Source organism: Rhinoderma darwinii, chromosome 2 (genome assembly GCF_050947455.1).
Source record: "Rhinoderma darwinii isolate aRhiDar2 chromosome 2, aRhiDar2.hap1, whole genome shotgun sequence".
Classification (NCBI taxonomy): Eukaryota; Metazoa; Chordata; class Amphibia; order Anura; family Rhinodermatidae; genus Rhinoderma; species Rhinoderma darwinii.
In genome coordinates, this window is record NC_134688.1 from 35,411,167 (window position 1) to 35,438,652 (window position 27,486).

At 46.0% G+C, this 27,486-nt stretch overlaps 2 long non-coding RNA genes across 2 annotated transcripts in view; both read left to right on the plus strand.

Annotated features, from left to right (window-relative positions):
* Positions 1-361: 361 nt before the first annotated feature.
* LOC142740455 (uncharacterized) overlaps positions 362-27,486 on the plus strand; it is a 47,711-nt gene continuing 20,586 nt past the window's right edge. The window contains exons 1-3 of the long non-coding RNA XR_012880694.1: positions 362-403; positions 1,714-1,780; positions 2,598-2,662. This is a non-coding gene — a long non-coding RNA (uncharacterized LOC142740455). The remainder of the gene's footprint in view (positions 404-1,713; positions 1,781-2,597; positions 2,663-27,486) is intronic.
* On the plus strand, positions 8,510-10,202 carry LOC142740454 (uncharacterized). Its single transcript, XR_012880691.1, has 3 exons — positions 8,510-8,637; positions 9,469-9,535; positions 9,734-10,202. It is a non-coding gene; the product is annotated as an uncharacterized LOC142740454 (long non-coding RNA).

Consider the following 27,486-nt stretch of genomic DNA (forward strand, 5'->3'; position numbering starts at 1 on the left):
TGCTGCGGTATCAAGAAAGTATCACGCTGCAACAAGTTATCAGAGTCAAGTTAAAGATGGCTACATCTGTATTACAGTATAAAATCCATCTAGTAACAGATTACACGTTTCATACATTACATGTTCTTAGTCGTAGCCCCTATAACCACACATGTATCTTTCTTCCATGTTTATAAACAGCAGTCCCATGTAACGCCTATATCCAGTGTATGCACAGACAGTCTATCCAGGCAGTAGGAAATAATTAGATGATGTAACAGATACTGCAGCCGCTTATGATGTCACTGATGATGTCATAGACAGTACTAGCCGTTAGGTTCTATGTGCAGCTGGATTACATATTTTTTACAATTTCTGCCAATGACGTCTGGACCGGGACTGTGATTGACTGTGTGATTGACAGGTAAGATGCAGCATTTTATCATTAATTCTACATGTTACTGGACACATGAAATATATACGCTCTAGAATTCTCATATAAGGCCAGATTCACACTGGACATTACTGCAGCAATTTCTAACCACACCATCACCTCACCACAACTATATGATTGTAGAAGGATTTTTTTCTGGTGATTGTCGGGGGTTGTTTTTTTTTTTTAGACAAACAGTTCAAGTTCCAGTAAAATGTTTCTATTAATGCAAGTAACAACTGAACATTTTACATTCAGATTTCAAGGTTTCATATTTTCTCATTAAAGTTACAACTTAGTACAACAGAGTATGTTCACACAGCCTATTTTCAGCCGTTTTCCTGGCCGTAAACACCCCGAAAAACAGCCGAAAATACGGAGGCTGGACGCCTCCAAACATCTGCCCATTGATTTCAATGGGAAAAACTGTTTTGTTTTTTTCCGATGGTGCATTTTACGTGGGCGTTTGATAAAGCGGCGCATAAAAAACACCCTGTAAAAAGAAGTGCATTTCACTCCTTCGGCCATTTTTGGAGCCGTTTTTCATTGTCTCAATAGAAAAACAGCTCCAAGAACGTTGGTAAAAACGCCTCAAAAAATGTTTGTGGTTTAAAAAATGGCTGAAAAGCAGAGGCTGTTTTCCCTTGAAAAGAGCTCTGTATTTTAGAGACGTTTTTTAGTTAAGTGTGTGAACATACCCTTACCATTGTCTGAGAATTGCAGCTGTCAGTAATGTGGAATGTGACTTCTCAGTCGTTTTCAATATGATGTCTAATTTAATTTAATTAAATAGTCTTAAAAAGCTACCGTATATTATCCTAATAAGGCTCAGCAGTAGCCAGGGCCGGCCTTAGGGGTGTGCGACCTGTGCCATTACATAGGGCGCATCCCTCCAGCAGGTGGAACGGGGCGCTGCGCTGGCTCCCTTCCACTGCTTGTGTTTTAGAAGCGGCCGGGCAACTCAGCAGCTGCCTTTCCGCCTGGGTGCTTCTCTCACTGACATCGCGTTTCTAGCAGCGAAAATCGGGATTCCTCTAGGAGATGGGGGCATTGGGGATTGGCATTTGTAAATTGCCCACATTGTGACCCCCCCTAACGTCAGTCATGGACACCTGGGCCTGGGTGTGACTGCAACCTCTTCACCCCTATAGTTATGTTCCCTGGGTTTACACTAACATTACAAAATGTTTTCAATGTCTGACTCGTCCTGTGATAGAAAATGAAAGGTGTGAAAGTAAATATATTATTATTCATTCTAGATATGGGGTTATTTTATGTTTATTCCATTATGTATTTTACAGACATTTATGACATCTGAATATGTGGCACCAGTGACAGCCGACATGCTAGGACATACACTGTATATATGTAAGTATTATAGCAAATGACAACCTATAGAAATTCTATAATGTGATGTCATCCAGAATGTTCCTATAGAGACACATGACAAGACTGTGGGAACAAATTCCCCAATGTTGTTCATCCAGGGCCTGTCTTAGGGGTGTGCGACCTGTGCGGTTACACTGGGTGCATCACCTGTCACTAATGAATGGGGCACCACTGGTCTTGATGTCTGGGGCACCCATTGCTTGAACACTCAATCCCACTCTTCATGTAAAAAAAAGTAAAGGGCACTGCTCAGGATGCAGATACAATTCCTTGATAATGGATTACATTACAGTGTGGCAGACAATACTTGTCTGGCAGTGTTATTTGGGCACTGTATGATTGCAGTATTTGAGTACTATATTCTACGCCATAAAGCTGAATTCAGACGCTGCAGATTTGCTGCACGGCAAAATTCACAAGTGTTACAGGTGAATAGTTACAGTCTCAAAAACTCATCCACATGTAGCAAAAGTAAACGCTGGGAATTTTGCTGCAGCTTTATATGATTATTATTATAGAAATGCTCCATAAAGAAGATATTATGGTATTAGTAATATATAAGGGACTTGTTATTTATGTAATTTCCTAATACACATTTGGCTTATGGGGGAGCACACAGCGCACACAGAGTGTCTACATTACCAGTACTGCAGTCTGTGCGCCACCATACAGGTCCGTCCACATGAAGTTGCTGTGTACATGAGCCCTAATGTACATTTCCTTCATTGTTGGGTGGTCTATACTGAGCACACGTCTGTCTGGAGAAATAAAACGACACAATTATTGTTTTTTCCAGAACACCTTAAGATCGGCTGCCTGCTGCCAGGGGGACTCTCTGAAGCAATATTTCATCTATGCAAGGTGCGTCTCTTATTAGTTACTATATGCAGTATCCACCAATACCCTCCACAGTTAGAATGACACTTTTTGTATGTCCTGGGTCAGAATGCCCCTTTTGTATGGCCCCACAGTAATGAAGCCCCCTTTTCTAAGCCCCGACTCAGTCCTTTTATCCCCCATATTAATAGTGCCCCCTTTGCTCCTATAAAATAAAAAAATATACTCACCTAATAGACGACCAACCGGGTCAGACATTTCGCTTCCTCCCTGCGCCGTTATTGTTTGTCCAATTTCAGGGGCGTATGGAGGCCCAGAGCTGTGGGCCACCCCAAATCCCTGGACCCCAGCCGGTCATCCTATTTACCCCTTTGGTAATTTTACACTGGTTGGGGACTGGACTCTGTTCTAGATAGAAATGTTGCCATTGATTGAGATTTGTCCTAATACTGTTAGGGATCTGCCAGGTACTTCATCTAGCTATACTCCTGGGATTAATCAATCCACACCTGAGGCCAGACCTGTTCGACTGACACCATCTCCCACCAACCAGGGTGGCAGGCTCAGGAGTGGGAGAGCCTATCGCGGCCTGGTCTCTCGGAGTTAGCTCCGCCCCCTGCCCTTTATTACCTGCCCTGTGCTCTCCCTCAGTGCTTGTAATTCTTTTGGATTCCTGGCCCCACTGCTGCTTGCTCCAGCCTGCTTCTGCCGTGCTTCTGCCTTGCTGCAGTTCTGCTTTACCTGCTTTGCTTGCCCTGGCTTGCTTCTGTCTCCGTGCCCGCTCGGGTGTACTCACTTCGTCCTGGTCCTGACTGTTCGTTCGCCGCCCCGTTTCCTCGTGGCGTTCCGTGGCTACTGCCCCTTCCCTTGCGTGTTCCCCGTTTGTCTTCCTGTGCACTTAGCCAGCGTAGGGACCGCCGCCCAGTTGTACCTCGTCGCCTAGGGCGGGTCGTTGCAAGTAGGCAGGGACAGGGCGGTGGGTAGATTAGGGCTCACTTTCCCTTCACCTCCTTCCTGCCATTACATAATTACAAGCCCTTACCTAGTCTACCCTTTCTCCTACGCTGACGCTATCATGGACCCCCTTGAGACCCTGACCCAGCAGATGCAGGGCCTCTCCCTACAGGTCCAGGCCCTGGCCCAAAGGGTCAATCAGGGTGACGCTGCTTTAGTAGTACCCCTCACCTCACCTCTAGAACCCGACCTCAAGTTACCTGACCGGTTTTCAGGGGACCGTAAGACGTTTCTCTCCTTCCGGGAGAGTTGCAGACTGTATTTCCGCCTAAAGCCCCACTCCTCAGGTTCCGAGAACCAGCGGGTGGGTATCATCATATCCCGACTCCAGGAAGGGCCCCAAGAGTGGGCCTTCTCCTTGGCTCCTGACGCCCCTGAACTTTCCTCTGTTGATCGTTTTTTCTCTGCCCTCGGACTCATTTACGACGAGACTGACAGGACTGCTTTAGCCGAGAGTCAGCTGGTGACCTTACGTCAGGGTAGGAGACCGGTTGAGGAATACTGTTCTGATTTTAGGAAGTGGTGCGTAGCTTCTCAGTGGAACGATCCGGCCCTAAGGTGCCAGTTTAGGTTAGGATTATCTGACGCCCCGAAGGATCTGCTGGTTAGCTACCCCTCGCCTGACTCCCTTGACCAGGTTATGGCCCTAGCAGTACGACTTGACCGACGTCTCAGGAAACGTCAGCTAGAACGCTTCAGTGTGCTCCCCTCTGACTTTTCTGCGATTCCCCCCGAGGTCCCGTCTCCTCGCCCCTCCACGGAGGACTCGGAGGTACCTATGCAACTCGGGGCCTCCATGTCCCCTCGACAACGTAGGGAGTTTCGCAGAATGAATGGTCTCTGCTTCTACTGTGGGGACGACAAGCATCTACTGAACACCTGTCCCAGGCGCAAGAATAAGAAGCCGGAAAACTTCCGCGCCTAAGTGATCATCGGGGAGGTCACTTGGGCGCACAGGTATTTCCCGTTAATGTGAAACGCAATAAAATTTTGCTTCCCTTTCAGGTCTCGTTTGCTGGCCGGTCTGCCACGGGCAGTGCTTTCGTGGATTCTGGCTCATCTGCTAATATCATGTCTGTGGAATTTGCTATGTCTCTAAAGATGCCTTGTATTGATTTACCTTATCCTATCCCTGTAGTAGGAATCGACTCAACCCCCCTTGCTAATGGTTATTTTACTCAGCATACCCCTGTTTTTGAACTCCTGGTTGGCTCCATGCATTTGGAGCAGTGCTCTGTACTGGTGATGCAGGGATTATCGTCTGATCTGGTATTAGGTCTTCCTTGGTTGCAGTTGCATAATCCCACGTTTGATTGGAATACTGGGGATCTCACCAAATGGGGTAATGAATGTCTGATGTCATGTCTTTCTGTTAACTCTATTTCTCCCCGGGAGGAGGTAAACACGCTTCCTGAGTTTGTTCAGGACTTCGCCGATGTGTTTTCCAAGGAGGCCTCTGAGGTGTTGCCCCCCCATAGAGATTACGATTGCGCCATCGATTTGGTGCCTGGTGCCAAGCTTCCTAAGGGTAGGATATTTAATCTTTCATGTCCTGAACGTGAAGCGATGAGGGTATATATCCAAGAATGCCTGGCCAAGGGTTTCATTCGCCCCTCGACTTCTCCTGTAGGTGCTGGCTTCTTCTTCGTGGGGAAGAAGGATGGTGGTCTTAGGCCGTGCATTGATTATCGTAACCTGAATAAGGTCACCTTAAGGAACCAGTACCCACTTCCTTTGATTCCGGATCTTTTTAATCAGGTTCAGGGAGCCCAGTGGTTTTCTAAGTTCGATCTACGGGGGGCATATAACCTTATCCGCATCAAAGAGGGGGATGAGTGGAAAACTGCGTTCAACACACCCGAGGGTCATTTCGAATACCTGGTCATGCCCTTTGGGTTGTGTAATGCCCCTGCTGTCTTCCAGAATTTTATTAATGAAATCCTGAGAGATTACCTGGGGATATTTCTTGTTGTGTACCTTGATGACATACTGGTGTTTTCCAAGGACTGGTCCTCCCACGTGGAGCATGTCAGGAAGGTGCTCCAGGTCCTTCGGGAGAATAATCTGTTTGCTAAGACTGAAAAATGTGTCTTTGGGGTACAGGAGATACCATTTTTAGGGCAAATCCTCACTCCTCATGAATTCCGCATGGACCCTGCCAAGGTTCAAGCTGTGGCGGAATGGGTCCAACCTGCCTCCCTTAAGGCGTTACAGTGTTTTTTAGGGTTCGCCAACTATTACAGGAGATTTATTGCCAACTTCTCGGTCGTCGCTAAGCCTCTTACGGACCTCACCCGCAAGGGTGACGATGTCCTCCATTGGCCCCCTGAGGCCGTCCAGGCCTTTGAGACTCTCAAGAAGTGCTTTATCTCGGCCCCCGTGCTGATTCAGCCCAACCAAGAGGAGCCATTTATTGTGGAGGTTGACGCTTCCGAGGTGGGAGTGGGGGCCGTCTTGTCCCAGGGTACCAGCTCCCTCACCCATCTCCGCCCCTCTGCTTACTTCTCTAGGAAGTTTTCGCCCACGGAGAGTAACTATGATATTGGCAACCGCGAACTTCTAGCCATTAAATGGGCGTTTGAGGAGTGGCGGCACTTCCTGGAGGGGGCCAGACACCAGGTAACGGTCCTTACGGATCACAAGAATCTGGTTTTCCTAGAATCGGCCCGGAGGCTTAATCCTAGACAAGCTCGGTGGGCACTATTCTTTACCAGATTTAATTTCTTGGTTACCTATAGGGCTGGGTCCAAGAATATTAAGGCTGACGCTCTGTCACGTAGTTTCATGGCCAATCCTCCTTCCGAGAAGGATCCCGCTTGTATTTTGCCCCCTGGTATAATCGTCTCTGCCACGGATTCTGATTTAGCTTCTGATATCGCGGCTGATCAGGGTGCAGCTCCCGGGAACGTCCCTGGGGACAAACTGTTTGTTCCCCTGCAATACCGGCTGAGGGTACTCAGGGAAAACCATGACTCCGCTCTATCTGGTCATCCTGGCATCTTGGGCACCAAACACCTCATTACCAGAAACTATTGGTGGCCTGGGTTGCCTAAAGATGTTAGGGCTTACGTCGCCGCTTGTGAGGTTTGCGCTAGGTCCAAAACCCCTAGGTCCCGACCTGCGGGCCTACTACGTTCCTTGCCCATTCCCCAGAGACCTTGGACCCATATCTCCATGGATTTTATCACCGATTTGCCTCCATCTCAGGGCAAGTCGGTGGTGTGGGTGGTAGTCGACCGCTTCAGCAAGATGTGCCACTTTGTGCCCCTTAAGAAGCTACCTAACGCCAAGACGTTATCTTCTTTGTTCGTGAAACACATCCTGCGTCTCCATGGGGCCCCAGTCAATATCGTTTCTGACAGAGGGGTACAATTTGTTTCCTTATTTTGGAGAGCCTTTTGTAAAAAGTTGGAGATTGATCTGTCCTTCTCCTCCGCCTTCCATCCCGAAACTAATGGCCAAACGGAAAGGACCAACCAATCCCTGGAACAATATTTAAGGTGTTTCATCTCGGACTGTCAATTCGATTGGGTCTCATTCCTTCCCCTTGCTGAATTTTCCCTGAATAACCGGGTCAGTAACTCGTCAGGGGTCTCCCCGTTTTTCTGTAATTTCGGGTTTAACCCAAGGTTCTCCTCCGTCTCCCCTGGTTGTTCCAATAATCCTGAGGTAGAGGAGGTTCATCGGGAACTGTGCACTGTCTGGGCCCAGGTTCAGAAGAACCTAGAGGCGTCCCAGAGCGCACAAAAGATTCAGGCGGATAGTAGACGTTCTGCTAACCCCCGGTTTGTCGTCGGGGATTTGGTCTGGTTGTCGTCCAGGAACTTGCGCCTTAAGGTCCCGTCCAGGAAGTTTGCTCCCCGATTCATTGGACCTTATAAGATCATTGAAGTCCTCAACCCTGTATCCTTCCATCTGGAGCTCCCCCCATCCTTTCGCATACATGACGTCTTCCATGCCTCCCTCCTTAAACGCTGCTCCCCGTCCTGGTCCCCCTCGAGGATACCTCCTGTTCCCGTTCTCACCCCTGAGGGGGTGGAATTCGAGGTGGCCAAGATTATGGACAGTAGGATGGTCCAGGGCTCCCTCCAGTACCTGGTCCATTGGAAAGGATACGGGCCGGAGGAGAGGACTTGGGTACCTGCCCGTGATGTTCACGCTGGGGTATTGATCAGGAGGTTCCACCTCCTCTTCCCCACTAAACCGGGTCCCCTTAGTAAGGGTCCGGTGGCCCCTCATAAAAGGGGGAGTACTGTTAGGGATCTGCCAGGTACTTCATCTAGCTATACTCCTGGGATTAATCAATCCACACCTGAGGCCAGACCTGTTCGACTGACACCATCTCCCACCAACCAGGGTGGCAGGCTCAGGAGTGGGAGAGCCTATCGCGGCCTGGTCTCTCGGAGTTAGCTCCGCCCCCTGCCCTTTATTACCTGCCCTGTGCTCTCCCTCAGTGCTTGTAATTCTTTTGGATTCCTGGCCCCACTGCTGCTTGCTCCAGCCTGCTTCTGCCGTGCTTCTGCCTTGCTGCAGTTCTGCTTTACCTGCTTTGCTTGCCCTGGCTTGCTTCTGTCTCCGTGCCCGCTCGGGTGTACTCACTTCGTCCTGGTCCTGACTGTTCGTTCGCCGCCCCGTTTCCTCGTGGCGTTCCGTGGCTACTGCCCCTTCCCTTGCGTGTTCCCCGTTTGTCTTCCTGTGCACTTAGCCAGCGTAGGGACCGCCGCCCAGTTGTACCTCGTCGCCTAGGGCGGGTCGTTGCAAGTAGGCAGGGACAGGGCGGTGGGTAGATTAGGGCTCACTTTCCCTTCACCTCCTTCCTGCCATTACAAATACATTGTCTTTCTTTCTCCTAGAATTAATTCCTCATAAGAGTTAATGATAACCACACGTCCCAGGAGGGCAGATCAAAGATTAAGCAGAGCCCTCCACCTCACATCACATAACGTTCTACATTCAGTCGGATGTATTCAGTAGGAGAGTCCAAGGTCAGTGTATTTTATTAACTGCATCTCTAAATTATCACATAGTGTGTATTACTGGTCAATACTGAAGAGGGCACTACCACCATAGATGGCCTGGGCACCCTCAACTTACACTGCCGATCCGGCATTTAGGGCCCAAACCTATAATATAAAAAACAGAAAGATACAATCCCTAGTTTATTGACTGGGTGATGTTATTTGGGCACTGTATGATTAAATTATTTGGACACTACATGGTGCATCATAAGGGGGAGGACGTCACAGATACTGCACATGTCACCAATAAACCTAAGGCCGGCCCTGGATGTGACACAATAGCTGCCACGTGACATGCCATCCACACGGACATGACCGCTGTGGCCTAGCAACTAAAGACAACAGAACCACCAGCGCAGGAGCCACAGGGAATTTAAAAAATGAGTAGGGACAATTTGTTATTTTTAGCCATATGCGGCTTAGACTAACTTTTATGAAACTGTCAGAAAACCCCTTTAATAATTATTTTGTCTGTTGAATCCAGAAATCCAATTTACCATTTTCTACTCTCTCTACTCCAGTCCAAACGACTCCACAAAAGACAAATTAGAAGTTTTCCATTAAGGATAAGATTATATAGAAGAATAACAATAAGCTCCTGGTCCCTGATACAAAATCTATACCAGGGTCCTCCAACTATTATGTGCCATTATACTGCTGGTGTTATTTGTGTGGCAGAGGGGCATTGGACTCGCCCTGTGATAGAAAATGAAATGTGTGAAAGTAAATATATTATTATTCATTATAGATATGGGGTTATTTTATGTATGTGCATTAAACCCATTATGTATTTTACAGACATTTATAACATCTGAATATGTGGCACCAGTGACAGCCGACATGCTAGAAGATCCACTGTATATATGTAAGTATTATAGCAAATAACAACCTATAGAAATTCTATAATGTGATGTCATCCAGAATGTTCCTATAGAGACACATGACAAGACTGTGGGAACAATCTCCCTGATGTTTTCAATAGGCTGAACATATATTTGTTGATATGATGAACCATACTAAGCGCACGTCATAATATCTTCACAGTTTATACTTTTTGTTCCAGAATTTCTTGAGATCGGCTGCCTGCTGCCAGGGGGACTCTCTGAAGTAATATTTCATCTATATGTGGTATGTCCATCATTAGTTACTATATACAGTATCCACCAGTAGCTCTGTACATTGAAAAAGTAATGAGCGGGCAAAATGCCAAGAAAGGCGTAGCAGTGGGGAACCTTGGATAGTTGGTAGGAATAGGCATAATGTAAGTTAGGGGTATCTTTGTCCAAAATGCTGGCCACATGGCTCGGTTTGGGACTGAACGTAGGTGTAAGGTAATTGGGTGAGGGAGTGTAGGGGGATTTTAGACAGCTTTGGTCTGCCAAGAACATTTGCGATGTGTCAAGGCCTGGATGCAATAGACAAGGACTTAAGTGAGTTTCATTACACAGTCATAATCTGCAGGCATAGGTGATAATGGACACTGGCAGAATGTTTTTATATTTACAGCACTCAAGCGGAAAGCAATGGAAGGTGCCAGTATATTGCCACGTATAGAGCCCCCACAAATCATGCAGCACAAGGACCTGGACTTGGGGTGTACTGGATTGTTTGGAGCAAATGGCATCAAGGAAGCAAGGCAGGTATCCTCAATGGTATCATTCTAGCAAAAATTTGAGGGAACATGGCACGATGATGGGCCAAGTGCCAGGATCCTTGCGCAGGGATCCAGGGTCGATGAAGGCAGCAATATCCCAGTGGGGCCTTATAATCTCAACATGGGAGAGGGACACCTTGGGGTTGCCAAAATGTTTAGAACACGGGGTACTGGCACAATGTTTGGAATTACAGGAGCAGCGCATCTGGATGTAAAGAGAAGCAGAAGAAGGCAACAGTAGCTGGTTGAGTCTGATTCTGATCTGTCAGATGATAATAAGTGGTCTGATGTTGGGGATAGATGGGCAAATGGGCAAGACGTTTAAGATGCTGAAAAAAATGTTTACGCAGGATAAAGTAAAAAGGTAAAAGCGAGGAGGCGTGATACCGAAAGCCAATCCTTTACTGGAAAGAGGGGGTAAAGTTTGAGGCCAGGAAACATGTTTATTGATTTCTACCTACACACACTTGTCCCAGGAAATGTTGGGAAACATAAGGGAGGAAAGGCTTGTCTAGTTTTCGTGATGTCTATGGAAGATTTTGTTTAGTATTGCAGTGTTATGGTGGTGGAGCAGGACCCCCTTATTGATCAGGTGCCAATAAAAAGGGATGGTGCCTGTGAAGCAGGCTGGTAAGTATAAAAAAAAATACATCTGTCGCATCTAAAAGAGGCATCAGTAAACGATGAAATAGACAAGGAGTTGAGTGAGTTGCATCATTAATGCAGAATCTGCAGGCACGGATGACAATGGATACTTGCAGAATGTTTTTTGTGCCTACAGGACTCAAGTGAGAAGCAGTGGAAAGGACACGGATATCGCCACGGATAGGGCGTCCACGAGTCATGCAGCACAAGGAACTGGACTTCTGATGTAATTGACTGTTTGGAGGAGATGGCGTACATTTGCGAAGAATGTAGTTGGCTTTCGAAGCGCGTAAGCAGTCTTGTATCATCACTTCAACATGCCGTGTGGTTTATAAAATGTTTTTCTAATAAAGTCATCACATTGTCATGAGGATTGCTGGACCGTATTTTCTTCTGTTTACTGTATATTTATTGGACAGTGCTAACGCCATACAGCCCTCCCTGTAGAGAACGCCATACAGCCCTCCTGTAGAGAACGCCATACAGTCCCCCTGCAGAGAACGCCATACAGCCCCCCTGTAGAGAACGCCATACAGCACCCCTTGTAGAGAACGCCATACAGCCCCCACTGTAGAGAACGCCATACAGCCCCCCCTGTAGGGAACGCCATACATCCCCCCCTGTAGAGAACGCCATAGAGCCCCCACTGTAGGGAACGCCATACAGCCCCCCCTGTAGGGAACGCCATACAGCCCCCCCCTGTAGGGAATGCCATACAGCTTTCCCCCCCCCTGTAGTGAACGCCATACAGCGTTCCGCCTCCCAAAAAAATGCGTCCTACAGTGTGTCCTACAAAATACATGTATCCCCTATCCACAGGATAGGGTATACATGTGTGATCGCTGGCAGCGAAAGCTGCTTCTATCCTCTCCTCAGGGTCCCCGGCAGTCACTGACAGCCGGAGACCCGACATTCAGCAGCCCGATCGCGCGGGCAGTAAGTTAAAACCGGAGTCGTAAAAAGTCTATGGCTCGGGTTTTAAGGACCCTGTCCGCTGGCCGTAAAAATACAGCCAGCGGTCGGGAACCAGTTAATGGCAGAGCGGGGAGATACCTCCCTGCTCTGCCGTAGTGTTCAGTGGAGTCCCGCTGTAGCAGCCATAGCGGCTGCCAGCGGAGCCTCCGGCCATGGTGGGGGCCCGTGCCGGCGGGCGACATGGGCCCCCTCATGCCGCGGGCCCCGTAGCAGCGGTAGTTACGCCACTGCTCAGTACATATATACAACACCAAAAAAAATCTCAGTGTTATGACTGCGGACCTCTGTCGCTCACCCTGTGATGAACGGCCGCGACCGCAACTTCCTGGCCACCTCCCCAGAGACCACGGCTGGCGCGGCCTTCCCTTCCTGGAGTGTGCGAGGAGTGCCTTAAAGGGCCAGCGTGCGCACTTCCTAAAAGTTTTCTATCCTACCCCAGTGAACCCTGGATTATAAAAAGGTCTCTGCCCTTCCACTACTTGCTTGAGCGTTATTTGTACTTTTCCCATGTTTGTATTGCAAAGGGTCCCTTAGTATTTTCCTGCTTGTTCCCAGAGTTCCCGTTCCCTGCATCCTATTTCCTGTATCCCTTGCTGTTTCCTAACTGTGCCTGCCTTTTATCAGAGTCGTGTGGTTCCGCCGGCTGGATATGCCACGTCTGTGAGTCATCTACCATTCCTGGTGCCATCTGCTTCGTCTGGCGCAACCTGCCACACCTAGCCCTATCTGAGCCGGAGCCCACGGCCTAGTGGGTCCACATACGGATGTAGCCATCTTTAACTTGACTCTGATAACTTGTTGCAGCGTGATATCACACAAAAATAACCATTGAGAAGTCATTGAAAAGGTCAAGATAAGGGATCTTTCCACTGTGTATTTAATGCGTTATTAGTCAAGCTAAAGTCAGCTACATATGTTCCCTAGATTGTGACAGTACGCTCAGACCATGGAACCCGCTGGCCAGCCTAAGACCACAGTTCAGGTCATACAGACGTATATGCGTGACCTATATGCACGTCAGCAATTACTAAGGGGTGGACCCCAATAGTATAAATTGTATCTATATGCACGTCAGGATCAACTCCTCGCGGCTGTAAACTCCATCATCGCCCGACTGGATGAACTCCCTGTTCCTTCCCCAGAGACTGCTGCCGTTCCACCTCTACCTGAGGAACCAATGCAGGTAGACAGAGTCAAGTTGTCCAAGCAGGAGAAACAGCACTGACGCTCTTCAGGTCTGTGTTTGTATTGCGGCCTTAAAGGCCCTTTCGTGAGCCGATGTCCACAAAAGCCGGGAAACTCCAGCTCCTAGAGAGGCAACTCTAGGTGGGATGATGCCAAACATCAAAACCTCTTCCAAATTATCTATTCCTGTGACCATCATCTCGGGAGAGACATCACACTTCTCCTCTGCCTTATTTTGACTCCAGGGCAGCTGCAGATTTCATCCAGCAGGATTTAGTAGACCGACTACATCTACCCACAGTTCTTCTAGAGAGATCCCTTGCTGTTGCTTCTGTAAATGGACTACCATTGCCCGATCCTATTGTGGCTATCATGAAACCACTTACGTTACAAATCGGAGTCCTTCACTCAGAACAGATCAACTTCCTCGTCCTGCCTAAAGCCATCAACCCGGTTCTGCTGGGTCTGCCTTGGCTTCGTCTACATGCCCAGGTCCTTCACTTGAGTTCTGGAGAGGTCCCCCAATGGGGGCCAAGATGCCTTAGCCGCTGCCTGCAACAGGTCCGCCCTGTTTTGCCTCCACTGCCTCAGTCACTCTCCGATCTACCATCTCATTAAGCCAGTTTTGAGGACATCTTCAGTAAGAGCAGGTAGATTAAAACAGTGGGAACCAGGTGGGATCCACTGTAAAAAAGAGACACCATCCAGGCGCAATACTTTTTTGAGAAAAAAAATATATATAATTAATTGTCTAAAACAATAGATCATAATAAAACATACATAAAAAAGAGAGATAGAGGGTCTCTTGAGGTACAACGCATTTAGTGGAAACAGAACCACTTTATCAAGTAAACATGAGACTAGAGATGAGCGAACCGGGACAACCGAACCCGGTTTCGGTCCGAACTTCCGGAAAAGTTCGGTTCGCAGCGAATCCGAACTTCACCGGGTTCGGCCGAACCCGTTTTGACCGAACCCGGTCAAAAATATTATACAAATCGGCAGCCACTTATCTCTATCAATCACTGATAGAGAAAAGAGGCTGCTGATTAAAAATAAAATAAAAAGCATTTCATACGTACCTGGTCGTTGTCTTCTTTTCTGACGCGGCAGCCTGTGATTGGCTGCAGAGGGCTGCATCGTCATCAAGGAATGTCGGGCCGGATGTCGCGAGGGATGCGTCACCAAGGCAACGGCCAGGAGATCGGACTGGAGGAAGCAGGGAGTTCCCGGTAAGTATGAACGTCTTTTTTTTTTTACAGGTTACTCTATATTGTGATCGGTAGTCACTGTCCAGGGTGCTGAAACAGTTACTGCCGATCAGTTAACTCTTTCAGCACCCTGGAGAGTGACTATTTACTGACGTCGCATAGCAACGCTGCCGTAATGACGGGTGCACACATGTAGCCACCCGTCATTACGGGGCCTCATGCACACGACCGTAAAAACACCCGTTATTACGGGTTGTAATTACGACCCGAAATAGCGTGCCCATAGACTTCTGTTAGCCACGGGTACCGTCCCGTTTTCTCACGGGAAGATGCCCGTGCCGTTAAAAAGATAGAACATGTTCTATTTTTTTATTTTACGGGCCGTGCTCGTAATTACGACTCGTAATTACGAGCACGGCCGGCCACGGGCAGCCGGCCGCTTTTGCGAGCCGTGCTGTCATTATAAGGGTATGTTCACACGACAGCGTCCGTTACGGCTGAAATTACGGGGATGTTTCCACCTGAAAACATCCCCGTAATTTCAGCCGTTACGGCATATGCAGGCGCTTGAACGCCGCGTCCATTACGCACTAATTACGGACGTAATTCGGGCGTTTTTGCCCCGAGTTACGCCCGAAAATAGCGCCTCGATAGCGCTGACAAACATCTGCCCATTGAAAGCAATGGGCAGACGTTTGTCTGTTCACACAATGCGTATATTTACGCGCCGCTGTCAAATGACGGTACGTAAATAGACGCCCGCGTCAAAGAAGTGACCGGTCACTTCTTTGGCCGTAATTGGAGCCGTTATTCATTGACTCCAATGAATAGCAGCGCCAATTACGTCCGTAATGGACGCGGCGTTCAAGTGCCTGCACATGCCGTTACGGCTGAAATTACGGGGATGTTTTCAGGCGGAAACATCCCCGTAATTTCAGCCGTTACGGACGCTGTCGTGTGAACATATCCTATTATAGCAGCACGGCCCGCAAAATAGAAAAATAGAACATGTTCTATTTTTTTAACGGCACGGGCACCTTCCCGTGAGAAAACGGGAAGGTACCCGTGGGTAACAGAAGTCTATGAGCCCATTATTGCGGGTCGTAATTACGACCCGCAATAACGGGTGTTTTTACGGTCGTGTGCATAATGGGAGCACGGCTTGGAAAAACTACCGGCTGCCTGTGGCCGGCCGTGCTCATCTCCTGAAATACTCTGTGCTGCCTTAAACTCTGTGGACAGGTCAGGATCATGTTTCTTTTAAATGCTGCTAGGGAACCCGCTCAATCCACTATATAAGGCTGCGCTACAGTGCAGCATTTAAAAGAAACAGGATCCTGACATGTCCAAAGAGTTTAAGGCAGCACAGAGTATTTCAGGAGATGAGCGTGCAGATTCAGTGCTGCTGTGAACTCTGCTCTTACCATTACGTAGCTCTCAGTCTGTTACCTCTCCTCCACTCCTGTCCTCAAGAACACCTTCACATGATTGGCAAGTCACCACGTAATGGTAAGAGCAGAGTTCACAGCAGCACAGAGTATTTCAGGAGATGAGCGTGCGGCTCTTGTGCGCGGTGGTGACTTGCCAATCATGTGAAGGTGTTCTTGAGGACTGGAGTGGAGGAGAGGTAACAGACTGAGAGCTACGTAATGGTAAGAGCAGAGTTCACAGCAGCACAGAATATTTCAGGAGAGGAGCGTGCAGATTCTGTGCTGCTGTGAACTCTGCTCTTACCATTACGTAGCTCAGTCTGTTACCTCTCCTCCACTCCTGTCCTCAATAACACCTTCACAAGATTGGCAAGTCACCACCCCGCACAAGATCCGCACGCTCATCTCCTGAAATACTCTGTGCTGCTGTGAACTCTGCTCTTAGCATTACGTGGTGACTTGCCAATCATGTGAAGGTGTTCTTGAGGACAGGAGTGGAGGAGAGGTAACAGACTGAGAGCTACGTAATGGTAAGAGCAGAGTTCACAGCAGCACTGAATCTGCACGCTCATCTCCTGAAATACTCTGTGCTGCCTTAAACTCTATGGACAGGTCAGGATCCTGTTTCTTTTAAATGCTGCACTATAGCGCAGCCTTATATAGTGGATCGAGCGGGTTCCCCAGCAGCATTTAAAAGAAACAGTGTGTGTGTTTGGGTATGTGTCTTTGTCTGTTTTTGTTTTTATATGTGTGTTTGTGTATATGTGTATTTATGTGTGTTTGTGTATATATGGGTGTGTTTGTTTATATGTGTTTTTGTATATGTTTGTGTATATGTGTGTGTATATATGGGTGTATGTGTATATGTTTGTGTGTAGATGTTTGTGTGTGTTTTTGTGTGTGTTTGTGTATATGTGTGTATATGGGTGTGTGTTTATGTATATATGGGTGTGTTTGTGTATATGTGTTTGTGTATATGTGTGTGTATATATGGGTGTATTTGTGTATATGTTTGTGTGTAGATGTTTGTGTATGTGTGTTTTTGTATATGTGTGTGTTTGTGTATATGGGTGTGTGTTTATGTGTGTGTGTTTGTGTATATATGGGTGTTTGTTTATATGTGTGTATATGTGTGTTTGTGTGTGTGTTTGTGTATGGTTGTTTGTTTGTGTGTGCGTGTATATATGTGTGTAGGAGAGTAGAAGTATTGGTATTGTTCACATTGATAACTGTTTTTTTATGTTGTTGCAGATTTTGATGTACCGATTGGACTACATCTTCGATTCGTTGGACTACTGCGTAGATCTACGTTTTTTCAAATTTTAATAAAATGGTTAACGAGGGTTTTGTTGGGGATTTCTTATTTCAATAAAAAAGAATTGTCTTTGTGTTTTCTTTTAAACTTTATTAGTGCCTAGATAATGGCAGTTGGCTGATTGACAGCGTCCATTATTAAGGCGGTACTTCGTGTTAGCCGGTGCAGAGGCTAGCACTAACCACCCATTATTAACCCGGTACCCACCACCACCAGGGGTGCCGGGAAGAGCTTGGTACGATCCAGTACCCGACCATCTGTTGTGATGGTCGGGTACTGGGGCGGCCGTAGGCTGGTATTATGAGGCTGGGAAGGGCCAAAAACAGTGGACCTTCCCACCCAGGGGCGTAGCTAAAGGCTCATGGGCCCCGATGCAAGAATTCTCACTGGGCCCCCCCCCCCGCAAACTTCTCATGGCCGACGGTCCGCAGCTTTCAGCTGCATCGCTGGGTCTCCTAAGTGACCCAACAATGCAGCACTAGCAGCCGAGGGCTTCACTAAGGCCGGGTTTACACACCCTATTTACAGACGTAATTCGGGTGTTTTAGCATTGAATTACGTCCGAAAATGCGGCTCAAAAGCGTCGGCAAACAACTGCCCATTCATTTGAATGGGACTTACGATGTTCTGTGCCGACGGTCATTTTTTTTTACGCGCCGCTGTCAAAAGGCGGCGCGTAAAAAAGACGCCCGCGTCAAAGAAGTGCCTGTCACTTCTTCAGACGTAAATGGAGCCGTTTTCCATGGACTCCATGGAAAAACAGCTAAAATTACGTCCGTAATGGATGCGGCGTTCAAGCGCCTGCACATGCCATTACGGCTGAAATTACGTTGCTGTTTTCTCCTGAAAACATCCCCGTAATTTCAGCCGTAACGGACGCTGCCGTGTGAACATACCCTCAGGGCTTAAAATGTCTGGGGAAATAGCCCCAATACATATGTGTCCGCCCAAAAAAAAAGTGTGTGTATATGAGACAGCATAGCATATCTATAGCACTACGACCCTATAAACTATGGATAGGATTAGATACATTGGCTCAGCAGACAGTATCACACATGATAGGATTAGATACAGTGGCTGAGCAGACAGTATCACACATGATTGGATTAGATACACAGCTCAGCAGACAGTATCACACATGATTGGATTAGATACAGGGCCCAGCTCGCTGACATTGCGGCTCCAGCGCTGGACCCAGGACAGGTAAGAATAATAATTTTGCTTCTTTATGTGTTACTGATTATTTTTGTGTTTGTGTTTTTTTACAGGTTCGGTTGTTGGACTTCGGATACGAGGACTTCTATGATGGCGTTTTTTTTATTCTCAATAAAATGGTTAATGAGGGTTGTGTTTTTTTATTTCAATAAAATATTTTTTCTATGTGCTTGTATCTTTTTAAACTTTATTATCACCGCCTTAGTAATGGCCGCTGGCTGATTGACAACCTCCATTACTAAGGCGGGGCTTAATGTTAGCAGGTGCAGAGGCTACACTAACCCCCATTATTACCTCGGTACCCACCGCCACCAGGGGTACTGGGAAGAGCCGGGTACGAATCAGTACCCGACCATCTGTAGTGACGGGCAGGCAGCGGGGTGGCCGCAGGCTGGTAGTATTAGGCTGGGGAAGGCCAAAAACAGTGGCCCTTCCCACCCTTGTAATGCTGCCTGCTGCTGCTGTGTTGCATCTGGCTGGTTATGAAAATTGGGGGGGACCCCCCATCGTTCTTTCCAATTATTTATTTATTTTTTTAAATGACGTGGGGTCCCCCCCATTTTCCATAACCAGCCAGATACAATAAAGCAGCAGCAGCCTAGCATCACCACTGTTTTTGGCCTTTCCCCTCCTGATAATACCAGCTACAGATGGTCAGGTACTGGATCATACCTGGCTCTTCCCAGCACCCCTGGTGGCGGTTGGTACCGGGGTAATAAAGGGGGTTAGTGTTCGCCTCTGCACCGGCTAACACTAAGCCCCGCCTTAGCAATGGATGCTGTCAATCAGCCGGCGGCCATTACTAAGGCGGTAGTAATATAGTTTAAAAACAAAACACAAAGACATAGAAAAAATATTTTATTGAAATAAAAAAAAAACCCACACAACCCTCATTAACCATTTTATTGATAATAAAAAAAAAGCCGTCATCGAAGTAGTCCTGGAATCCGCCGTAGTCCAACGACCGAACCTGTAAGAAAACACACAAAAAATGATTAGTAACACATGTGTTAGGCTTAGATACAGGGCCCATGTGTGATACTGTCTGTGGGACCTTGTATCTAAGCCTACCACAACGTAGGCTTAGATACAGGGTCCAGCAGACAGTAATCTTATACAGTATAAGATTACTGTGTGCTGGGGCCCTGTATCTAAACCTACAGTGTGGTAGGCTTATATACAGGGCCCATCAGACAGGATCACACATGGGCCATGTATCTAAGCCTACCATGTGATTGGCTTAGATACAGGGCCCAGCAGACAGGATCACGCACGGGCCATGTATCTAAGCCTACCATGTGATTGGCTTAGATACAGGGCCCAGCAGACAGGATCACACAATCTGTGATCCTGTCTCATGGGCCCCCTAAGCCTGATACATCGTAGGCTTAGGGGTTGTGCAGTCCCTAAACATTGATGGCCTATCCACAGGATAGGCCATCAATAGCTGATGTGTCGCCCGGGACCCGCAAATCAGCTGTTTTGAAGGGGCCGCAGCACAGCACTCACTACTCGCCCACACTGTGAATCGCCGACACCGATTCACAGTGTGACCGGAATGAAGGGGAGCAGCTCTCGTACGAGTGCTGCGGCCCCTTCAAAACAGCTGATTGGCGGGTCCCGTGAGTCAGACCCCGCCAGTCAGGGCTATCTGACCTTCCTCTTCGGCCGCGGCGGGAGTTCTGTCGTCTCGATGCTGTGCGCGGCGCATAGCGCTGTGACGTCATGCGCTGCACACAGCGCTTGACGTCAGGACCTCCGCTGCCATCCGGAACCAGGAAGGTAAGTACAGTATGTTACTATAGTAACAGGGGCCCGTGGCCCGAGTTACTATAGTAACTTTTTATTGATCTGGTGCGGGGGGCCGTGGGCCCCCCTGGCTTTGGGGCCCAGTCGCAATTGCGACCGCTGCGACCCCTATAGCTACGCCAGTGTTCCCACCCTTGTAATGCTAGGCTGCTGCTGCTGTGTTGTATCGGGCTGGTTATAAAAATGGGGGGGACCCCCACGTAGTTGTTTTTTTTGAATTTAACAAATTTAACAATAGACGTTGGGTCCCCCACATTTTTAATAACCAGCCATATACAAGGCCGCAGCAGTCTGGCATTACATGGGTGGGAAGGGCCACTGGTTTTGTCCATTCCCAGGCTAATAACACTGTGTTGTATGTGGCTGGTTATGATAAATTGGGTGGAACCCCATGTATTTTTAAAAAAAAATTAAAAATAAATAAATAATTAAAAAAAATGACGTGGGGTCCCCCCCACTTTTATAACCAGCCAGATACAACACAGCAGCAGCAGCCTAGCATTACAAGGGTGGGAAGGTCCACTGTTTTTGGCCCTTCCCAGCCTCATAATACCAGCCTGCGGCCGCCCCAGAGCCCGACCATCACAACAGATGGTCGGGTACTGGATCGTACCTGGCTCTTCCCGGCACCCCTGGTGGTGGTGGGTACCGGGGTAATAATGCTGGTTAGTGTTAGCCTCTGCACCGGCTAACACTAAGCCTCGCCTTAGTAATGGATGTTGTCACTCAGACAGCGGCCATTACTAAAGTGATAGTAATAAAATTTGAAAAGAAAAAGACAAAGATATAGATAAAATATTTTATTGAAATAAAGCACCCCCAACACAACCCTCATTAACCATTTTATTGTAGAAAAAAAAACTGTCATCGAAGTAGTCCTCGAAAACCGACGTAGTCCAAACACCAAACCTGTAAAAAAAAAAAAATGAAATAAAACATGTCGTAGGCTTAGATTCAGTTTAATGTGTGATACTGACTGTTATACCATGTATAGAAGCCTGCCGCGAAGTTGACTTAGATACAGGGCGCCAGCAGACAGTATCATACATGGCCATACAGACATATATACAAACAAACATAAATGCAAACATACATACATACATATATGCAAACATACATACATATATACATGCAAACATACACACATATATACATACATACATACATGCAAACTATCATACATACATGCATACACACACACATTAAAAATACATACATACAAACATGCAAAGATACATACATACAGATATACAAGCATGCACAAATATACATGCAAACATAAATACATGCAAACATAATTACATACATGCATATATATATAAACATACATGCAAACATACATGCAAAAATAAAAACATGCAAACATACATACATACATGACAACATACATACATACATACATGCAAACATACATACATACATGCAAATATATACATGCAAATATACATACAAACATGCACATATATACATACATGCAAACATACATGCACATGACAACATACATACATACATACATGACAACATACATACATACATACAAACATACATACATACATGCAAACATACATAGAATGCAAACATACATACATACAAACATACATACATACATGCAAATATATACATGCAAATATACATGCACATATATACATACATGCCAACATACATACATACATGCAAACATACACACATGCTAACATATATACATGCATACATGCAAATATATACATGCAAATATACATACAAACATGCACATATATACATACATACATACATGCCAACATACATGCAAACATACATGCACATACATACATGACAACATACATACATACATACATACATACATGACAACATACATACATGACAACAAGCATACATGCAAACATACATTCATGCAAACATACATGCATGCAAACATACATACAAACATGCAAATATATACATGCAAATATACATACACACATGTACATATATGCATACATGCCAACATACATGCAAACATACATGCACATATATACACACATACATACATACATGACAACATACATACATTCCAAAAAAAAATAATAATACGTTCATACTTACTTTCCTCCTGTCCGGCCTCCAGCGATGACGTTTCATCCATGTCGCCGCTGCAGCCTGTGATTGGCTGCAGAGGCGGTCACGTGGGATGAAGCGTCATCCTGACGTGCGTGACCGCCACTACAGCCTGTGATTGGCTGCAGCGGCGAAAGGGATGAAACGTCATCGCTGGAGGCCGGACAGGAGGAAAGTAAGTACGAACGTATAATTTTTATTTTTTTATTACATGGAAATTGTATTTTCCGCGCGCCGAGCATGTACTGTCAAGGTTGCTGAAAGAGTTAGTGCAGCACATTAACTCTATCAGCACCCTGGACAGTAGCATTCTCGGCGCACGGAAGTGACAGGTTCGGTCCGAACTAGTTCGGTCCGAATCAAACTTTTTTGTGAAATTCGGCGAAATAGCCGAACCGAACTTTTGAAAAGTTCGCTCATCTCTACATGAGACCATAAAGTTTTTTCCAGAGAACCCCTTTAATGACCACCGTGAAAAGGCGTATTGTCATTAAGGGGTTAAATTCGCAGTGTTGGACGGTCATCTCCAGTTTACTGTTGTATCATTATTGTACCGAAATTTATATTATATAATATAATATAATAATATATTGCAAATTCACTGAAGTGATAAATGAGTAAAATGTATAACCTTTATTTCATAGCTATCTAAAAACAGGGGTACAATCACCACTGTGAAAAGCCCAACCGTGTATTTAAAAACGTATTAAACAAGATACTCCAAGTCCTGATTCGTTTGCGAACCCTATATGACTGGATATATATCAACGATATCAAAATATGGAATCAGCGTTTGAACATTGGTGTAACAGTAGTAATGGCCCTAGTACACACCGGAGCCTGCGTCAACCGCACCCAGATCACACAATGTATGGGTACACAACAATGCCACTGCCCCCTACGCAAGATTCCCTCATTACACCCGACCCTACGCGTTTCAATACTTATCATCAGGGGTCTGTCAGTCTGGCCAGGATGCCAGCGATATTTCTTCAGCAGTAGATATTCTACTGCACAACACGGAAGCATGCACGCATAGATGTCAGCGGCATGCTTCACTACGGAACTCTCAGTAACTATGAACTGTATACTCCTCCCACTGGCCTCGGCAGCATACTACGAAACAGCCAATCACACCAGCCCACCGCATCCGTGACGCTAAACAACGTGACCCCCGGCCGTCAGCTGACATACCCGGAAGCAACAATGTAAACACCACAGAACGTGCAGACTAAATGGGAGGCTGCAGAAGTATCTACTAGCTGCACAGAGCCTCCTACTCTTCAAGGATGGAGTGTAACAATGTTAAGTTGGATATAGATTGCGGATCAGCTCAAGACCGCAATTGGACTGCCATGATATAGACACCTACCCTGAGAATACATATTTTATTTTATGGATGGAAAGACGATATTTATGTCAGCCACATTAGGGACATTTGAAACACTCCTGGACTATATTTCCATGCCTGTTACTATTGTATGGTATACCACAAATGACTGTACCTGGAATGTGATACCCCTGTCTGGAGAACCAACAAAACCCTGTATCATAGTCCAAATAGTGATTTAAATAAAACAGGTATAATTTGTTTGCTCGTTTAAGCCTTCAGGCTGTACGCAAGCCAGTCTGTAAATCCATTGGGCCTCTTTACGCAAAATGAGGTTGTCCCAGTCCCCTCCCCGTTTTGGAGGACGTACCAATTCAATTGCCTGGAATTTCAAACATTCTGCCCTGCCTTGATGTTTTGCATGTACATGTTTAGATATGGAAGTATCTCTTGAATTTGTAATATCTCCAACATGTTCCCTAATCCGGCGCCGAAACTGCCTTCTTGTTTTGCCCACATAATTCAGGGGGCACGGACATATAATCAAATAGACCACACCAGCCGTTTTGCAGTTCACGAAATCTCGGATATCATACTCAACCTTGGTGGTTACACTTTGGAATTTTCTCCCACTTTGGATAAAATCACAAGCCCTACAACTACCAATCTATATGTACCCGGTATCTGCCTATCCCACCAAGTACCTTTTTGTATTAAAGGATCAAAACAACTCTGCATCACCCTGTCCCTAATATTTTTGCCTCTACGAAACGTGACTGAAGGCCATTGGGTTATCTGATCAGCCAAGTCTACATCGGCACCTAGGTTACGCCAGTACCTCTTGAGTATTTCCATGATCTCAGATTGTTTGGAGTCAAAAGTACCTATTACTTTTTGGAGTCAAAAGTACCATTACTACTGTTACACCAATGTTCAAACGCTGATTCCATATTTTGATATCGTTGATATATATCCAGTCATATAGGGTTCGCAAACGAATCAGGACTTGGAGTATCTTGTTTAATACGTTTTTAAATACACGGTTGGGCTTTTCACAGTGGTGATTGTACCCCTGTTTTTAGATAGCTATGAAATAAAGGTTATACATTTTACTCATTTATCACTTCAGTGAATTTGCAATTTTTTCCTAGTTGTGGGAGCACAATATATACCGTTCAAATACAGTGAATTAATATAATAATATATTATATAATATATATATATATATTATTATATTATACCTGTTAGGAGATGATGTCATCCCCAGATGAAGGCTGTGCAGAAACGTGGTTGGCGCCATCCCGGTTGTGTCATATAGATGGGTATATATTGAGGCATGTTATTTCATATGCTGTACTCTTTTGAACATGTGTTGCACCTATCCTAGGACCATCACTACTTGTATTTAGCTTCTTGTCCATGTCCTTGTCCATCCTGCAGTATTGTAAAGACAATTTATATTATATATGGTATATATATCCTTATTTCATATATATTGCTTAGCACTATACACTTTATAAATAAGATGTATCCGTATTGTTATGGGCATGTGTTCACCCTGTGTATTTCACTCTTGAGATGTTGCTATATCTATTGTGTGACACTTTTTATTCATTTGTCCTCTATATTTAATAAAGTTTTTTGATACTTTTCAAAAGCATCACTATTGGTGCTTGGTGCCATTATTGTTTAGGTCAGGTTTGCCCCCTGCCGCTAGGGGCTGTGGGGTAACACAGCAGGAGGCGTGTGCAGATGCCTGAGGGACTCAGTGGTGTGCCTGCTGAACATGGTGGGCGGTTCCCTGGTGAAGGGTGCGGATCCATCCCAGGTTTTCGCGTGGGCGGTCCTGTAAAACATTTTCCCTTGTTAACCCTCTTCCGGTGAGTTATGAGGCGGTTGCGGTCTCAGTCCAGACTGAGACACCTAATTAGGTAAACAGGGATAACTTGGCTGTGTATGTCTGCTTCGAGGGATCGGTGCCCATCTTAAGCAGGAGGTCAGGAAACAAATAGGGAAGGATGATTATGTGGAGATGTTCTCCCTCCTCCCCTTGGAGAAGTTCTATCTGGATCAGGGGAAGAGGGGCTAGAGCATAAAAGAAGGAGGAGGAGAAAAGGTGTTATCTCCTGATTCCGCAAATGTTTACCAATTGGTTAATATGGTGAACGTTTTCATTTGCGATTCTAGCTAGAGTGATTTGCCAAAAGACACCGGAGCACTGCTCGGCCCTTTTATGTTTTATGGATTCTATTGGGGAAGCATATAGGGTGTATAAGGGCCTGGTATGGCTCCGTTATGATAAAGAAGTCACAGTACAGCTGACACTAAGCTTTATGCAGAACATAGTGGAATGTCAAAAACAGCAAAAAAAATCAAGAGAATCAAAAGAAATTTAATAAAACAACACCAGTCCCAAGTGAATATAATTCGTAATGTTGTAGGGGGGTAAGGGAATGATAATGCTGGGAACTCTCTCTGTTATACTCTACTTAAACCCTATACACACACAAGAAACAGAGTATAGAGCCAAGTATATATGAAAAGAATAACAAATTTTATTAAATACATATAAAAACATACATGTTAAAAAGGTACATGAGTGGAGAGACTCTATATGATATGAACACAGGTAAGTAGGAAAACCAAGTGTATGGTGTGTTTAAAGTCCTTATATTAAGGACATATGAATAGGGCAGTGTGCTATCGTATATAACGTTAGTTGTTTGAGTGTGAGCTGTTTTGTTAAGGACAGAAGTGTCCAAAGGGTGTTTTCTAGAGTAAAATACTCCCAACATTAATAACTCAGATAGCCTTACCCATAATAGTAGTCCTGGTAGCCTGGATACCTGTGTGTAGAACAATAAGATGTCATTTTTTATCAAAATTTCTTATTTTCACAGGAAACAAAATACCCCATTTTGTTGCCCAATTTGTCCTTGGTGCGGCAATACCCCATTTGTGGTGATAAACTGCCGTTTGGGCCCATGTGAGGGCTCAGAAGGAAAGGACCACCATTTGGCCTACTGGAGTTTTTCTGGTGCTAAGTCATGTATTCAGAAGCCCCTGAGGTACCAGTACAGTTGAAACCCCTGAGAAGTGACCCCATTTTAAAAACTACACCCCTTAAGACATTCATCTAGAGGTGTAGTGAGCCTTTTGACCCCACAGGTACTGTGTAAAAGATAATGCGCAGCAGATGGGGCAGAGTGAGATTTGCAATTTTCTATATATATATATATGGCATGTCCGTGCCCGATATAGTGTGCCCAGCATGTGCCACTGGAGATATACACACCATAAGATGCAATGTGGGTTCTCCCGGGTACGGCAATACCCTACATGTGGCTGTTATTAGCTGCCTGGGCACACGGCAGGGCTCAGAAGGGAAAGATGAGGGGCATAAGTTGTGCGGAGTGTATCAGGGTAAATTAAAAATTAAAGGATGTATGATAAATTCGAAAACAATCTTTCATACAGAGCCCTGGTTTTTCGGGACACGTGTCGGATTCGTATATTGTTTACCTCCTTATCCCCCTCTTTGAGCAGACTCTGCACCTCTTTTGACTTTTTCCCTTCTTGCCAGTTTGGGGAACTTCTCCTGGAAAGTGTTGCCCTGGTACGATGCGTGTGGCCTCGCTTCCGGAAGTACTGGATGCTCCCTATTCTTGGTCCTAAAGATTAGGTTCTTGATAATCACCTCTTGAAATTCCAGGAAAGTTCCCCTCTGGCCTGCACATCGACGTAGCACATACGCATTGTACAATGCCATCTGTATGATGTGCACGGGCAGCTTCTTATACCACACCCTCGATTTCCGCATGGCGCTGTAGGGCTTCAGGACTTGATCTGACAAGTCAACCCCTCCCATGTACCTATTGTAGTCCAGGATGCAGTCTGGTTTGGGGGTCTCTATACTGGTACCTCGTACAGGTACATGGGTACTGGTGTGGCCA